Genomic DNA, 17,439 nt, shown 5'->3' with positions numbered 1-17,439 from the left:
TAATGTTACTGTAAATAATTTATTCCTAGTTTATCCACTTTTATTATAACTTTCTCACAGTCGAGTAACTTAGCTGTTTTAACTTTAAAACTTAAGAAGGAACACTGCAGGAGGCCTACTGGCCCATGTGAGGCAGGTCCAAGTCTCCTACCGGCTTAAGCCAACACCCTAACCTTGTCAGGTCAGGTCACATTACAAGAACCACATTATTATTATTATAATCAAGGGGGAAGCGCTAAACCCGGAGGATTATACAGCGCCTGGGGGGGGGGATGTGGAAGGCATTCAGGCTTAATTCGGGGAACTGGAGCACAGATCCAATTCCCTAAATCAAGAGCCCCTCACCAACATCAAGGAACCTTCCTTGAGGGGTACAAGAACCACAAAAATATCTTTCATTTTTGTGGTTTATTCAGGCAGATAATTTACACCTACATCACTATGATCATTATATTTACGTGTAGCTGAGCTTAAATAAACCTACTTAAACCCGTGTTGCTAAAACCCATAACCTAAATAAACCTACTTAAACCCGTGTTGCTAAAACCCATAACTTTACTGGGTTATTAACTGGGTTATTAACCCTCAGAGTTGGAAATAAAAACACATATGCAGTATAATGTGATCCTTTATTGACTACGTTTCGCCCACACAGTGGGCTTTTTCAAGTCACAAACAGAACTAGTTCTGTTTGTGACTTGAAAAAGCCCACTGTGTGGGCGAAACGTAGTCAATAAAGGATCACATTATACTGCATATGTGTTTATATTTCCATTGTGTCGGTATTTTATACCATTTATTTCCAACCCTCAGAGTTAATGAAAAACCCAGAGTCTTATCTAAGCCAGCTTCCTCTGGCTTACTAATACACTTACAAACGTCTCCTGGCGGCACACTTAACACTTTTCTGAGGTTCCACTGACGCAGAAAGTTGCGTAAGTGCTTCTTCTTGAAGCAAAGTGTAAGTTTCTTTAGCAGTTTCTACGGTAACTACGAGATAATTGTAAGAGAAGTGCCAGGCAGGAGCTGTCAGCTGGTGGCACTTGTTGTTGTGACGCTGCTGAGGTTGTGTCAACCTGACCCCCCCCCAGGGTGAGGTTGTATCAACCTGACCCCCCCAGGGTGAGGTTGTGTCAACCTGACCCCCCACCAGGGTGAGGTTGTGTCAACCTGACCCCCCCCCCAGGGTGAGGTTGTGTCAACCTGTCCCCCCCCCGGGTGAGGTTGTGTCAACCTGACCCCCCACCAGGGTGAGGTTGTGTCAACCTGACCCCCCCCAGTGTGAGGTTGTGTCAACCTGACCCCCCCAGTGTGAGGTTGTGTCAACCTGACCCCCCCCCAGTGTGAGGTTCTGTCAACCTGACCCCCCCAGTGTGAGGTTCTGTCAACCTGACCCCCCCCAGTGTGAGGTTCTGTCAACCTGACCCCCCCCAGTGTGAGGTTCTGTCAACCTGACCCCCCCAGTGTGAGGTTCTGTCAACCTGACCCCCCCCAGTGTGAGGTTGTGTCAACCTGACCCCCCCCAGGGTGAGGTTGTGTCAACCTGACCCCCCCAGTGAGAGGTTGTGTCAACCTGACCCCCCCAGTGTGAGGTTGTGTCAACCTGACCCCCCCCAGTGTGAGGTTGTGTCAACCTGACCCCCCCAGTGAGAGGTTGTGTCAACCTGACCCCCCCCAGGGTGAGGTTGTGTCAACCTGACCCCCCCAGTGAGAGGTTGTGTCAACCTGACCCCCCCAGTGTGAGGTTGTGTCAACCTGACCCCCCCCCCCAGTGTGAGGTTGTGACAACCTGACCCCCCCAGGGTGAGGTTGTGTCAACCTGACCCCCCCAGTGTGAGGTTGTGTCAACCTGACCCCCCCAGTGTCAGGTTGTGTCAACCTGACCCCCCCCAGTGTGAGATTGTGTCAACCTGACCCCCCTCCCAGTGTGAGGTTGTGTCAACCTGACCCCCCCCAGTGTGAGGTTGTGTCAACCTGACCCCCCCCAGGGTGAGGTTGTGTCAACCTGACCCCCCCAGGCTGAGGTTGTGTCAACCTGACCCCCCCAGGCTGAGGTTGTGTCAACCTGACCCCCCCAGGGTGAGGTTGTGTCAACCTGACCCCCCCAGTGTGAGGTTATGTCAACCTGACCCCCCCCAGTGTGAGGTTGTGTCAACCTGACCCCCCCAGGCTGAGGTTGTGTCAACCTGACCCCCCTAGTGTGAGGTTGTGTCAACCTGACCCCCCCAGGCTGAGGTTGGATCAACCTGACCCCCCCAGTGTGAGGTTGTGTCACCCTGACCCCCCCAGTGTGAGGTTGTGTCAACCTGACCCCCCCAGTGTGAGGTTGTGTCAACCTGACCCCCCCCCCCAGTGTGAGGTTGTGTCAACCTGACCCCCCCAGGCTGAGGTTGTGTCAACCTGACCCCCCCAGGGTGAGGTTGTGTCAACCTGACCCCCCAGTGTGAGGTTGTGTCAACCTAACCCCCCCAGGGTGAGGTTGTGTCAACCTGACCCCCCCAGTGTGAGGTTGTGTCAACCTGACCCCCCCAGGGTGAGGTTGTGTCAACCTGACCCCCCCAGTGTGAGGTTGTGTCAACCTGACCCCCCCAGGGTGAGGTTGTGTCAACCTGACCCCCCCTCCCAGTGTGAGGTTGTGTCAACCTGACCCCCCAGTGTGAGGTTGTGTCAGCCTGACCCCTCCAGTTTGAGGTTGTGTCAACCTGACCCCCCCAGTGGGAGGTTGTGTCAACCTGACCCCCCCAGTGTGAGGTTGTGTCAACCTGACCCCCCCAGTGGGAGGTTGTGCCAACCTGACCCCCCCCCAGTGTGAGGTTGTGTCAACCTGACCCCCCCAGTGTGAGGTTGTGTCAACCTGACCCCCCCAGGGTGAGGTTGTGTCAACCTGACCCCCCAGTGTGAGGTTGTGTCAACCTGACCCCCCCCCCAGTGTGAGGTTGTGTCAACCTGACCCCCCCAGTGTGAGGTTGTGTCAACCTGACCCCCCCAGTGTGAGGTTGTGTCAACCTGACCCCCCCAGTGTGTGGTTGTGGCAACCTGACCCCCACAGGGTGAGGTTGTGTCAACCTGACCCCCCTCAGGGTGAGGTTGTGTCACCCTGACCCCCCCAGTGTGAGGTTGTGTCAACCTGACCCCCCCAGTGGGAGGTTGTGTCAACCTGACTCCCCCAGTGTGAGGTTGTGCCAACCTGACCCCCCCAGGGTGAGGTTGTGTCAACCTGACCCCCCCAGTGTGAGGTTGTCAACCTGACCCCCCCAGTGTGAGGTTGTGTCAACCTGACCCCCCCAGTGTGAGGTTGTGTCAACCTGACCCCCCCAGTGTGAGGTTGTGTGAACCTGACCCCCCCAGTATGAGGTTGTGTGAACCTGACCCCCCCAGTGTGAGGTTGTGTGAACCTGACCCCCAGTGTGAGGTTGTGTGAACCTGACCCCACAGTGTGAGGTTGTGTGAACCTGACCCCCCAGTGTGAGGTTGTGTGAACCTGACCCCCCTCCCAGTGTAAGGTTGTGTGAACCTGACCCCCCAGTGTGAGGTTGTGTGAACCTGACCCCCGCAGTGAGGTTGTGTGACCCTGACCCCCCAGTGTGAGGTGTGAACCTGACCCCCGCAGTGTGAGGTTGTGTGAACCTGACCCCCGCAGTGTGAGGTTGTGTGAACCTGACCCCCCAGTGTGAGGTTGTTTGAACCTGACCCCCCAGTGTGATGTTGTGTGAACCTGACCCCCCCAGAGTGAAGTTGCATGAACCTGACCCCCCTCCCAGTGTGAGGTTGTGTGACCCTGACCCCCCCAGTGTGAGGTGTGAACCTGACCCCCGCAGTGTGAGGTTGTGTGAACCTGACCCCCGCAGTGTGAGGTTGTGTGAACCTGACCCCCCAGTGTGAGGTTGTTTGAACCTGACCCCCCAGTGTGAGGTGTGAACCTGACCCCCCAGAGTGAAGTTGCATGAACCTGACCCCTCTCCCAGTGTGAGGTTGTGTGACCCTGACCCCCCCAGTGTGAGGTGTGAACCTGACCCCCGCAGTGTGAGGTTGTGTGAACCTGACCCCCGCAGTGTGAGGTTGTGTGAACCTGACCCCCCAGTGTGAGGTTGTGTGAACCTGACCCCCCAGTGTGAGGTTGTGTGAACCTGACCCCCCCAGAGTGAAGTTGCGTGAACCTGACCCCCCTCTCAGTGTGAGGTTGTGTGAACCTGACTCCCCAGTGTGAGGTTGTGTGAACCTGACCCCCCAGTGTGAGGTTGTGTGAACCTGACCCCCCAGAGTGAAGTTGCGTGAACCTGACCCCCCTCCCAGTGTGAGGTTATGTGAACCTGACCCCCGCAGTGTGAGGTCGTGTGAACCTGACCCCCGCAGTGTGAGGTGTGAACCTGACCCCCCCAGTGTGAGGTTGTGTGAAACTGACCCCCCCAGTGTGAGGTTGTGTGAACCTGACCCCCCCAGTGTGGGGTTGCGTGAACCTGACCGTCCTCCCAGTGTGAGGTTGTGTGAACCTGACCCCCTAGTGTGAGGTTGTGTGAACCTGACCCCCGCAGTGTGAGGTGTGAACCTGACCCCCCAGTGTAAGGTTGTGTGAACCTGACCCCTTAGTTTAATATGTTTATTATGCACCCCATACCCATCCTGTGGGCGGTAGTCAAAAGATTACAGAGGTACATAATGGGTCCAGGGACTGGACTCCAAAGTTTTGATAGCTGAGCAATTTACAAAGGTAATGAGCTCCAGGTTGAGCTGGTCACAGTCAAGAATAATTGCAAAGGTAATGAATCATAAACCTGACCCCCCAGTGTGAGGTTGTGTGAACCTGACCCCCCCAGTGTGAGGTTGTGTGAACCTGACCCCTGCAGTGTGAGGTTGTGTGAACCTGACCCCCGCAGTGTGAGGTTGTGTGAACCTGAACCCCCAGTGTGAGGCTGTGTGAACCTGACCCCCGCAGTGTGAGGTTGTGTGAACCTGACCCCCGCAGTGTGAGGTTGTGTGAACCTGACCCCCACAGTGTGAGGTTGTGTGAACCTGACCCCCCAGTGTGAGGTGTGAACCTGACCCCCGAGTGAGGTTGTGTGAACCTGACCCCCGAGTGAGGTTGTGTGAACCTGACCCCCGCAGTGTGAGGTTGTGTGAACCTGACCCCCGCAGTGTGAGGTTGTGTGAACCTGACCCCCCCAGTGTGAGGTTGTGTGAACCTGACACCCCTACTGGATCACTATGATATGGTCTTGGACGCACTGGAAGAAAATCAGAATGCAGATGTAATATACACAGACTTTACAAAAGCATTTGACAAATGCGATCATGGCGTAATAGCCCATAAAATACGTGCTAAAGGAATAACTGGGAAAGTGGGGAGATGCATCTTCAACTTCCTAACAAATCGAACACAAAGAGTAGTGGTCAACAGAGTTAAATCGGAGGCTGCCATAGTGAAGAGCTCTGTTCCACAAGGCACAGTACTCGCCCCCATCTTATTCCTTATCCTCATATCAGACATAAACAGAGATATACACCACAGCACCGTATCATCCTTTGCGGATGATACTAGGATCTGCATGAGGCTGTCATCTGCTGAGGACGCGGTTAACCTCCAAGATAGTTTTTAGTTAGTTTAATATGTTTATTATGCACCCCATACCCATCCTGTGGGCGGTAGTCAAAAGATTACAGAGGTACATAATGGGTCCAGGGACTGGGCCTCAAAGTTTTGATAGCTGAGCAAGTTACAGAGGCAATGAATTCCAAGATATAAACAAAGTTTTCCAGTGGGCAACGGTAAACAATATGATGTTCAATGAGGACAAATTCCCACTACTCCGTTATGGAAAACTGGAGGAGATAATAACTAGAACAGAGTATACAACAGACTCTGGCCATACAATAGAGCGGAAAAATAATGTAAGGGACCTGGGAGTAGTAATGTCTGAGGATCTCACTTTCAAGGATCACAACAGTGTCACGATCGCACGTGCAAAGAAAATGATAGGATGTTGTGGAAAATATTTTTATTTTCCGAAGCTATTTTGCCTAATATTCAAATTCAAATTCAAAGTTTATTCTCTATAAGGATTACAATGCTGAGTTTACAGAATTTGGTTATTGTGTGGTTTACATGTAGTAAAATAATAATTACAGAGGGGGCCACTAGAACACCTAGCATGGCTAGGCATTTCGGGCAGACTTAAATTAAATCTTAAGTTTAAAATATTACAAAATTATGAGGTAAGTTGGTATTATGGCTAAGTGATTAAATACTAGTTTGTGAGTTTAGCAATGTGAATGCTTTTGTTTTGGCACTATACATAGTTTCAGTATTGGAGTTTCACAGGCCAACTTATGACTAGTTAAGATTCATTATTTTAAGATTGACATTGATATTTCTGTTTATGGTCAAATGGGTGAGTGTAAGTGTGAACCACCAGGTGGTATTCGTGTAATTAGTTGACAGGGTGTATCAGGGAGATAAGATGTTTTCTGATGGTAGTTTTGAAGGTGATGAATGTGTCTGCAGTTCTAGAGTTCTCAGGTAGGGTATTCCAGATTTTAGGGCCTTTGACATACATTGAATTTTTGTAAAGGTTTAGTCGGACACGGGGAATGTCATAGAGATGTTTGTGTCTGGTGTTATGCCTGTGGGTTCTGTCACAACTATCAAGAAAGCGTTTTAGGTCAAGGTTAATATTGGAATTTAAGGTCCTGTAGATGTAGACTGCACAGTAGTAAGTGTTGATGTACTGAACACTGAGTAAGTGGGGGGGGGGGCGTGGTGCCAGGGAGGGGATTTAGTGATTATTCTTACTGCGGCTTTTTGTTGGGTTATTATTGGCTTTAGGTGTGTTGCTGCAGTTGAACCCCAAGCACAGATAGCATAGGTGAGGTATGGATATATAAGTGAATGGTATAGTGTGAGAAGGGCAGTTTGCAGCACGTAGTATCGTATCTTGGAGAGGATCCCAACCGTTTTGGATACTTTTTTGGTTATGTGTTGGATATGGGTGCTGAAATTCAGGTTGTTGTCGAGGTATAGGCCTAGGAATTTGCCCTCATTATGTCTGGCAATTAGAGTGTTGTCAATCTTAATGTTAATTTGCACATCTCCTGCTCTGCTACCAAACATAATGTAGTAGGTTTTGTCAGTGTTAAGCGTAAGTTTATTGGCTGTCATCCAAGTCGATATTTTGATCAGCTCCTCGTTAACAATGGTGTTGAGGGCGGCAAGACTAGGGTGAGAGATGACATAAGTCGTGTCGTCAGCAAAGAGAATGGGGTTCAGGTGTTGAGATACGTTTGGAAGATCATTGATGTATATGAGGAAGAGCAGGGGACCAAGGACACTTCCCTGTGGAACTCCAGTATCAAGTGGCCGCGTTGTTGATGCTGTGTCTTTATTGGTGACATACTGATACCTATTAGTAAGGTAAGATTTGAAATATGCAGGCGCATGGCCTCTTATACCATAATGGTCAAGTTTGTGGAGTAGGATGCCGTGGTCTACTGTGTCAAAAGCTTTTCTTAGGTCAATAAAAATTCCTAGTGGATATTCCTTATTTTCCAATGCTGTGTAAAGCAGATCTAGCATTTTTATAATTGCATTGTTAGTGCTTTTATTTTTCCTGAATCCAAATTGGCAGGGGTTGAGTATGTTTTGTGCCGTTATAAATGAATACAGTCTCCTGTGCACGAGTTTCTCAAAGATTTTGGATAGCAATGGTAAGTTTGATAGTGGCCTATAGTTGTTTAAATCTGTAGGGTCACCACCTTTATGTATTGGTGTAACCCTTGCCGTCTTGAGTAGTTTCGGGAAGGTGCTAGTTTCTAGTGACTTGTTAAAAAGTAATGAGATAGCATGCGAGAGGACATGGGCCGCTCCCTTGAACAATAATGGTGGAACATGGGACAGATTCCCTGAGTTATTTTTAAGTGACTTTATAATCTCAGTGACTTCCGTGGGCTCAGTTGGTGCAAGATAGAAGGAATTTGGGAAATTCCCATCTAGGTAGTCCCCGGCACAGGCATTGGTACGTGGGATTTTATTGGCAAGATTAGATCCTATGGATGAGAAGAAGTCATTTATCTTGTTAACTGTGTCAGTGGGATGCAGTGGTGTTTCATTAGGTTTAGTTAGGACAATATTCTTGGTTTTTTTCGGTTTGTGGGTCCCTAGAATCTGAGAGAGTGTTTTCCAGGTCTTTTTTATATCTCCTCATGTGTCAGTGAATCTACTGGAGTAGTACAGTTGTTTGGCTTTCTTTATTACTTTGGTGAGGACTGATGAATAGTGTTTAAGAATATCTTTGTGTATTAAGCCCTGTCTATATTGCTTTTCATATTGGTGTTTCTTATCAATGGATTTCAGAATGGTGCTGGTTAGCCATGGACAACCAAGCCGTTTGTTTGTGATCTGTTTCGTTTTTATAGGACAATGTTTGTTGTATAGTCTAAGTAATTTGTTAAGAAAAATGTCTGTCCAGTCATCAATACCATTGGCCTTGGAGAATTCTGTAGGCCAGTCTACAGTCTCTAGGTCAGCTGTGAACTTCCTTATTGAGGCCTCATCATGGAGTCTAAATGAAACTTTGTTGTATTCAAGTGGTGGTTTACTAATGTTTGTCAAGAGGAAGGTAGGGTAGTGGTCTGTAGTGCTGTCTGTGATTATCCCTGATTTAAGGGGGGCTAGTATATTGGTCCATATGTGGTCTATTATGGTTGCACTTGTTTCAGTGAGCCTGGTTGGTTTAGTTATTGTTGGTATGAGAAGTGTGTTGTTCATGTTGTTGATGAAATCAGTTACAGGCTGATCATCTAGTAGGCCAAGGTTGATGCTGAAGTCTCCAGTTAAGAGAAGGTGGTGCTTATTCATTTGTCTGTTTGTTATTAGTGCCTTTAATTTCTCACTGAAATTTGGGATGTTTGTGTGGGGTATCCGGTAAATGGCACCGATTGTTATAGGCGTCTTAAGGTTTTTTACAGTAAAATTAGCAAAAATGTATTCTCCATATTCATCACTAAAGCAAGTGGTGCTAATACAAGATAATTGGTTAGAGTAATAGATTGCAATACCACCCCCAACTTGGTTTGATCTGCAGTTGTGGATTGCTGTGTATCCTGGTAGAGGATAGATATCAATTGTGTCCTGCTTAAGCCAGGTCTCAGTAAGAATAATGCAGGAGAAGGGTGTCTTTAGTGATTCAAGGAGTGCCAGGAGGTCATCATAGTGTTTGCTTAAGGACTTTTATCAACGATGAGAAATTTCAATTACTCAGATATGGTAAACATGAGGAAATTAAATCTTCATCAGAGTACAAAACAAATTCTGGCCACAAAATAGAGCGAAACACCAACGTCAAAGACCTGGGAGTGATTATGTCGGAGGATCTCACCTTCAAGGACCATAACATTGTATCAATCGCATCTGCTAGAAAAATGACAGGATGGATAATGAGAACCTTCAAAACTAGGGAGGCCAAGCCCATGATGACACTCTTCAGGTCACTTGTTCTATCTAGGCTGGAATATTGCTGCACTCTAACAGCACCTTTCAAGGCAGGTGAAATTGCCGACCTAGAAAATGTACAGAGAACTTTCACGGCGCGCATAACGGAGATAAAACACCTCAATTACTGGGAGCGCTTGTGGTTTCTAAACCTGTATTCCCTGGAATGCAGGAGGGAGAGATACATGATTATATACACCTGGAAAATCCTAGAGGGACTAGTACCGAACTTGCACACGAAAATCACTCACTACGAAAGCAAAAGACTTGGCAGACGATGCACCATCCCCCCAATGAAAAGCAGGGGTGTCACTAGCACGTTAAGAGACCATACAATAAGTGTCAGGGGCCCGAGACTGTTCAACTGCCTCCCAGCACACATAAGGGGGATTACCAACAGACCCCTGGCAGTCTTTAAGCTGGCACTGGACAAGCACCTAAAGTCAGTTCCTGATCAGCCGGGCTGTGGCTCGTACGTTGGTTTGCGTGCAGCCAGCAGCAACAGCCTGGTTGATCAGGGGCTGATCCACCAGGAGGCCTGGTCACAGACCGGGCCGCGGGGGCGTTGACCCCCGAAACTCTCTCCAGGTAAACTCCAGGTAATAGTGCTGGCTTGTGATGCTGTGTAGTAAAGGCAGTTACTTTCCAATAGGTTTTGATTGGGTGTCAGATTATGGAGGTTTAGATCAGGGTCAACGTGATCAATCATCTTCTAGGTTTAAATTATGGTTATTTATATCCTGAGTTGTGTGTTGAGTTCTAGTACTGATATCTGTAGTGGTGGGAAGTTTGGACAAGTATATAGCTATAGCATTTTGGTCATATAGAGTATAGTCACTAATACACATAATGAAGTTGGTGTTGTCTATGTGTTGTGCTGGAATGAGCTAAAGTACAACTAAGTTTAATCTAATAATATAAAAATACAAATTAAAAATAGCACCAGACTCTCACTAGTAATTGCACTAAGGTCTAATATAATGAATTTGGTATTGACTATGTATTGAGCTAGAATGAGCTATAGTACAGCTGAGTTTAATCTAATGATATAAAAAAGGCACATGACAGTGTCTTCCATTGCAGACACTGCAAGGCTCCAGGCGGACATCAACCAAATGTTTCAGTGGGCTGCAGAAAACAATATGAAGTTCAACGATGAGAAATTTCAATTACTCAGATATGGTAAACACGAGGAAATTAAATCTTCATCAGAGTACAAAACAAATTCTGGCCACAAAATAGAGCGAAACACCAACGTCAAAGACCTGGGAGTGATCATGTCGGAGGATCTCACCTTCAAGGACCATAACATTGTATCAATCGCATCTGCTAGAAAAATGACAGGATGGATAATGAGAACCTTCAAAACGAGGGATGCCAAGCCCATGATGACACTCTTCAGGTCACTTGTTCTATCTAGGCTGGAATATTGCTGCACACTAACAGCACCTTTCAAGGCAGGTGAAATTGCTGACCTAGAAAATGTACAGAGAACCTTCACAGCGTGCATAATGGAGATAAAACACCTCAATTACTGGGAGCGCTTGAGGTTCCTGAACCTGTATTCCCTGGAATGCAGGCGGGAGAGATACATGATTATATACACCTGGAAAATCCTAGAGGGACTAGTACCGAACTTGAACACGAAAATCACTCACTACAAAAGCAAAAGACTTGGCAGACGATGCAACATCCCCCCAATGAAAAGCAGGGGTGTCACTAGCACGTTAAGAGACCATACAGTAAGTGTCAGGGGCCCGAGATTGTTCAACTGCCTCCCAGCATACATAAGGGGGATTACCAACAGACCCCTGGCAGTCTTCAAGCTGGCACTGGACAAGCACCTAAAGTCGGTTCCTGATCAGCCGGGCTGTGGCTCGTACATTGGATTGCGTGCAGCCAGCAGCAACAGCCTGGTTGATCAGGCTCTGATCCACCAGGAGACCTGGTCACAGACCGGGCCGCGGGGGCGTTGACCCCCGGAACTCTCTCCAGGTAAACTCCAGGTAAACTCCAGGACTCTCAATTGTAATTGCACTAAGGTCTTATATAAGTTGTTTACAAGAATTAGAGTAGGTGTAGAATAGGTGTTTAATGTGTTGATTTGGGTCAAAAATGTATTTGAAAATGGAATAGAACCAACAGGGTTCCCTCTGCGCCTGCGCAGATGTGCGGGGAGAGAGGTCGAGACGGGGCATCATGGAACGGGAGTGTTTTGAATGGAGTTAAGAGGCTGGGAAAGCATGGGACCAGGAAATTGGCGTTCACGGCGGCCTAAGGATTAATATAGGCCTCACTTCATAATAGGAAGTGTCGTAACTGTTCCTGGTGAAGAGTGAGGGAACATGATTTACGGGACCACCGTAATAAATTGGCAAAATTAGTGAATAATTGTAGGACCGGTGGTGACTGGCGCGTCGCCATGGAGTGTGTCCCGGGGAAAAATACCCGTGATTTAATCATCACTCATCGGTCTCAGATCTTAATGGAGTGGCCTCCAATGTGTATAATAATTATGAGACATTAAACCGTATGGTGGGCTAAGAAGTAATCAGTGATAATAACACCAAGCTAAGAGAATGTGTGAAGTGAAATGAGTCGCTGTTCTCAGAGTGAGCATGTGTTTATCTCATGTTCCTGTCTCGAGGAGAGTGAAGTTTTATGGAGTCACGACTTCTAAACCGGGACAAACCAACGGATACCTCGTCCTGCTGGAATAAGAACCGTGTCGGTGTAGCAGGACATCGAAATGACATGGTGAATGGAGGAAATAAGGAGCATCAGTCGCCCACAGTTAAGTAACCTTTCTAGTTATAGCAGACTGATACTGGCTAGTTAGGTATGTTGTAATTGGATAGGTTGTGGGTGATCCAGCTACATCAAGTGACCACCAGAGAATATCTGGTAAGTGGTGGGATTATGTACAAGTGTTTTTCCTTGATGGATATATCCATGTGTAACCTACCCCCCCCCCTTCATTCAGTTAAACTAATATAATCTATACAGTCCACAATTAATTATTAAGTAGCACCGTACTTGTGGGTGCTATCCATTTTATACTGGTCTCGGATAGATATGGGAGGTTACCTAAGAGTTCTGGTTAGCAGTAATCTGAAACCAAGACAACAGTGCATAAGTGTTCGCAATAAAGCTAATAGAATCCTTGGCTTCATATCAAGAAGCATAAATAATAGGAGTCCTCAGGTTGTTCTTCAACTCTATACCTCCTTGGTTAGGCCTCATTTAGATTATGCTGCACAGTTTTGGTCACCGCATTATAGAATGGATATAAATGCTCTGGAAAATGTACAAAGGAGGATGACAAAGTTGATCCCATGTATCAGAAACCTTCCCTATGAGGATAGACTAAGGGCCCTGAATCTGCACTCTCTAGAAAGACGTAGAATTAGGGGGGATATGATTGAGGTGTATAAATGGAAGACAGGAATAAATAAAGGGGATGTAAATAGTGTGCTGAAAATATCTAGCCTAGACAGGACTCGCAGCAATGGTTTTAAGTTGGAAAAATTCAGATTCAGGAAGGATATAGGAAAGTACTGGTTTGGTAATAGAGTTGTGGATGAGTGGAACAAACTCCCAAGTACAGTTATAGAGGCCAGAACGTTGTGTAGCTTTAAAAATAGGTTGGATAAATACATGAGTGGATGTGGGTGGGTGTGAGTTGGACCTGATAGCTTGTGCTACCAGGTCGGTTGCCGTGTTCCTCCCTTAAGTCAATGTGACCTGACCTGACTAGGTTGAGTACAGTTATAGAGGCCAGAACGTTGTGTAGCTTTAAAAATAGGTTGGATAAATACATGAGTGAATGTGGGTGGGTGTGAGTTGGACCTGATAGCTTGTGCTACCAGGTCGGTTGCCGTGTTCCTCCCTTAAGTCAATGTGACCTGACCTGACTAGGTTGGGTGCATTGGCTTAAGCCAGTAGGAGACTTGGACCTGCCTCGCATGAGCCAGTAGGCCTGCTGCAGTGTTCCTTCGTTCTTATGTTCTTAAATTAAGGTTGTGATGTAGAAGGGACCACCTTCAGGGACCAGGGGTGGTTAAGTTTTCTCACATGTCTACTCGGAGTGACTACGGTAAACAATATGGTTGTTGTCTCCCAATGAGTTTACTTGTATGCATATAATGTCGACGTACATACAGGTAACCCCCTATAAAATTTTCCATATCTGCCCGCTGGTCCTTCCTGAACCGGATGCAATCAGTGAAAAATTAATTGAATTAATTACTTAATAAGTAAGTGACTGATTGAAGAAAGTGTGTATAGGGTACACAAATTTAATCGATCGTGTCGTGGATGATAATTATCCCAATTAATTGATAGCACAGGTGTGGCTAGGATTTATACAAGAGTAAAGTGCAAGAATTACTCTTATAAGGCGCCTACTTAAGTTGTATAATCAGTGATTAATAATTCTCTAACCATGACTGGATCTGATGGAGTTAATGTGGCTGACAAGTCCGTGGATTTTAGAGTAATGAAAGCATCATTACAGGCTATTAAAGGCCATGTGACGAAGGCATACAAGTGCTTGGATTTAATGAATCAAAGAACCGTGAACCCTAATGAATTAAAGTTATATTTAGATGCTTTAGAGAGTAGATTTGATTGGTACAAATTGTGGTTTAAAGACTGTGAAAGAGATCTGCTGGAGAATTGTGCAGATGGAATGGAAATGAATGTTTTAATTAATCAACATTACGAATTGGAAGAAAAACTGTCTTGTAAAAGTAAGGCTTTGAATAAATTAAAGGGTGTAAGCCAGGCAGTTGATCAACCTATTAATGCAAAGGGTGGGTTTGCCAAAACCTCCAGAGTACGGTCTGGAGGAAATCAGACTAGGTCGGCAGGAATTAATTGTTCAATTGCAGACCAGCCAGCCAAACAGTTCTAAGGATATAACACATAATGACTCTGAAGTATCTGTCAAGTCTCAAAAAGGAAAAAATAATCCCAGTGGTAATAATCATAGTTAAGAGTTAAATAGGCACATATCAAGTCAGGAATCAGTAATAGTGGTTCCTCACATCAAGGTAAGAGGAATAAGTACCTCAGTAAGGGTAACCCAGTTAATAAGAGGTCAGGCAAGGAAAAGAGAGACTGTCTCTTCTGCCAGGGTACTCATTTCACTAAAAAATGTAATGCCTATAATTCATGGGATATTAAAGTGGAAAGAATGAAAGAACTTGACAGATTTATCAGATGTCTAGGCAATCATAATGTAAAGGATTGTCATACCAAATTGAACAGTTGCTATCAATGCAACAAGGGAAGGCACCATACAGTTATGTGCAGGGTTGTATGTAAGTCTTATAATAATGGTGACAATAATGATAATGTTAATAACCCTGACACTACAGTGACGGATGTAAAGGTTGCAGCTAATGGCAATAATGATGGCCTAGCTGAGGTAGCCTTGCCGGTGTTGGATGTAATAATTCAGGATAAAGGGCATAAATCCAAAACCATGCGGCGTCACTCTCCTCAACACTGGTACGGGCCATGTAATATATGGCTGACTACCGCCTAGTAATAATGACTAGAAGTAGTGAATACAGTCACGGTGTCTTGCTCATAAAAGGTCAACCCAGTACAAGTATTCTTCTGATGTTGAACCAGTCTAATTTGTGGGAGCTGGACAGCATAGGGATTAATATAAATGAGGAAAGTCCAAATGATTCCTTTACTCAGGAACAATACCTGAAGGATGTTAAATTTGAATCTGGACATTACTGGGTGCGACTTCCGTGGAAGCTTGACCGTCCAGAATTACCTACTAATTATAGGATGGTGTATGGACAGTTAAAGGGCCCAGCTCTGCGAACTGAGCAAGACACCAAAATTGTTGACTGCTTATAATGATATAATTAATAAACAGTTAAATAATAAATTGTTCTTACTTCAGGCGACGATAAATGCACACCTTAAGTGCACAGGTGGTCCACTGAGCGAAGTAATTGGGTAAATAATCTTATGTGGACAGTTTCCGGGTGTGACGTTAACTGAAGACCTGGAGTTTACCTGGAGAGAGTTCCGGGGGCCAACGCCCCCGCGGCCCGGTCTGTGACCAGGCCTCCTGGTGGATCAGAGCCTGATCAACCAGGCTGTTGCTGCTGGCTGCACGCAAACCAACGTATGTGAAGGTTCTCTGTACATTTTCTAGGTCAGCAATTTCACCTGCCTTGAAAGGTGCTGTTAGTGTGCAGCAATATTCCAGCCTAGATAGAACAAGTGACCTGAAGAGTGTCATCATGGGCTTGGCCTCCCTAGTTTTGAAGGTTCTCATATGAGGATATATGAAGGGGTTAATGAAATAATGCAAGGTGCAAGGATGCCCCTGAGGGAATGGAACAGTAATTAGTCCATTTTGAGGGATCAATAAATATGGATGGCCATGGAGTTGGTGCCTATATGCAGTAATGTGCTGGGGCTGACTTGGGATACTGAGAGAGACTTGTTATTGTTAAAGTCTCATAATTCCAGTATGTCCAACAAATTAACCCAGAGAGCATAGGCTTAGTGTCACACCTTACAATAAGAGGGAAATTGTTAATACCAGAAGCATGGAAGCTTGAGTGTGCTTTGGATGGAGCCCTACCTGAGGTGGAAAGAATTAATGGGTGGTTTTGTAAATACTAATGTTGGAGTTCCCAAGCCAGGTGGCCAGTGAAGATGGGAAAATTGTACTCCACATTATTTAAGTCGTCTAACAACGACCTCCGCCCGGCCGCAGTGGGATTGTGTGAACCTGACCCTCCCGTGTGAGGGTGTGTGAACCTGACCCCCCCTTGTGAGGGTGTGTGAACCTGACCCCCCCAGTGTGAGGTTGTGTGAACCTGACCCCCCCCCCCCAGTGTGAGGTTGTGTGAACCCGACCCTCAGTGTGAGTGGCGGGTACCCACCAGTCCACTAACACCCACATACCCATTTTACTGATTGGTGAACATAGACAACTGGTGTAAGGAAACCCGCCCAATGCATTCGTTAGGCGAGGGTCCACTGTAGTATACTGAACATGCACAAGCAGGAGACCACCAAGGCACTCATTTCTGAGAATGCTTGCTCGAGGTTTGAGGTATAGAATGTGAAGCTGTAGTTAAAACTCAGGTTGAAAATAAGTGTAACAGCTCATCAGCAGAGAACAAAGATGGGTTCTCACTGAAAGCAGTTTGACACGAGTACAGATCCTAATCTGCTTGTTCAAATTGCCAACGTGGGCTTCGAGGAGGGTGAGAATACGAAGTAAGGATAGGAAAATGATCACTGTCATGTAAATCTGGAAGCAAAGACCAAGTCAAGTGTCACTGATGTGGATCAGAGAGATCAATGCAAGAGAGAGATTGAGTGCGAGGGTCAAAATGGGTGGCAGTACTGTACCAGTATTTAAAACTTAGAGGGGAAGTGAGAAGAACCTCTAACTAATCACCGCAGGAGCCACAGTTAGCCCCCACCCCTCATAGAAAATTATGAGCATTAAAATCACCTAATAACACAATAGGTGGCAGTAAGGAAGAAACAAGAAATACAACATCTGAGATAGATAATGCTAGAGAAGGAGAGAGATACAAAGAACATACTGTATACCACTTATTCAAGTAGATGTGGGCAGCTGAGTAATGCAGTCAAGTATGAATGAAAATCTGATGGGATTGCATACCAGTGCATACAAGAAGTGCACTTTCATTAAAAGTTTCATTGGGATATGAATCAGATGAATGTAATAAAACATAGTCTGAGACAGGATGGATAACTGCAGAGCATAATTTAGTTTTTTGTAAACAGATACAAACGAGAAAACTGGGAGAGCAACACCTGAAGCTCACCGCAATTACCTCCGAGGCCTTAGATATTCCATTGTAAATAAGCTGTGATTTGTGAGAAAAGTATACCGGGATAAGAATCAGTAGGAGGTCTATGGACTAGTAGGGGTATTAAAG

The 17,439-nt window shown here is 46.1% G+C and overlaps 1 long non-coding RNA gene across 1 annotated transcript in view; it reads right to left on the bottom strand.

Moving 5' to 3' along the window:
* The window catches only part of LOC128703942 (uncharacterized), a 44,718-nt gene extending 43,661 nt beyond the window's left edge, over positions 1-1,057 (bottom strand). Inside the window, exon 1 of the long non-coding RNA XR_011394693.1 lies at positions 876-1,057. This is a non-coding gene — a long non-coding RNA (uncharacterized lncRNA). The remainder of the gene's footprint in view (positions 1-875) is intronic.
* Between the last annotated feature and the right edge of the window lie 16,382 nt (positions 1,058-17,439).

Source organism: Cherax quadricarinatus, chromosome 95 (assembly GCF_038502225.1).
Source record: "Cherax quadricarinatus isolate ZL_2023a chromosome 95, ASM3850222v1, whole genome shotgun sequence".
In the NCBI taxonomy this organism is placed as follows: Eukaryota; Metazoa; Arthropoda; class Malacostraca; order Decapoda; family Parastacidae; genus Cherax; species Cherax quadricarinatus.
Note: the sequence above shows the minus strand (reverse complement) of the source record. Positions and strands in the feature narration are given on the sequence as shown.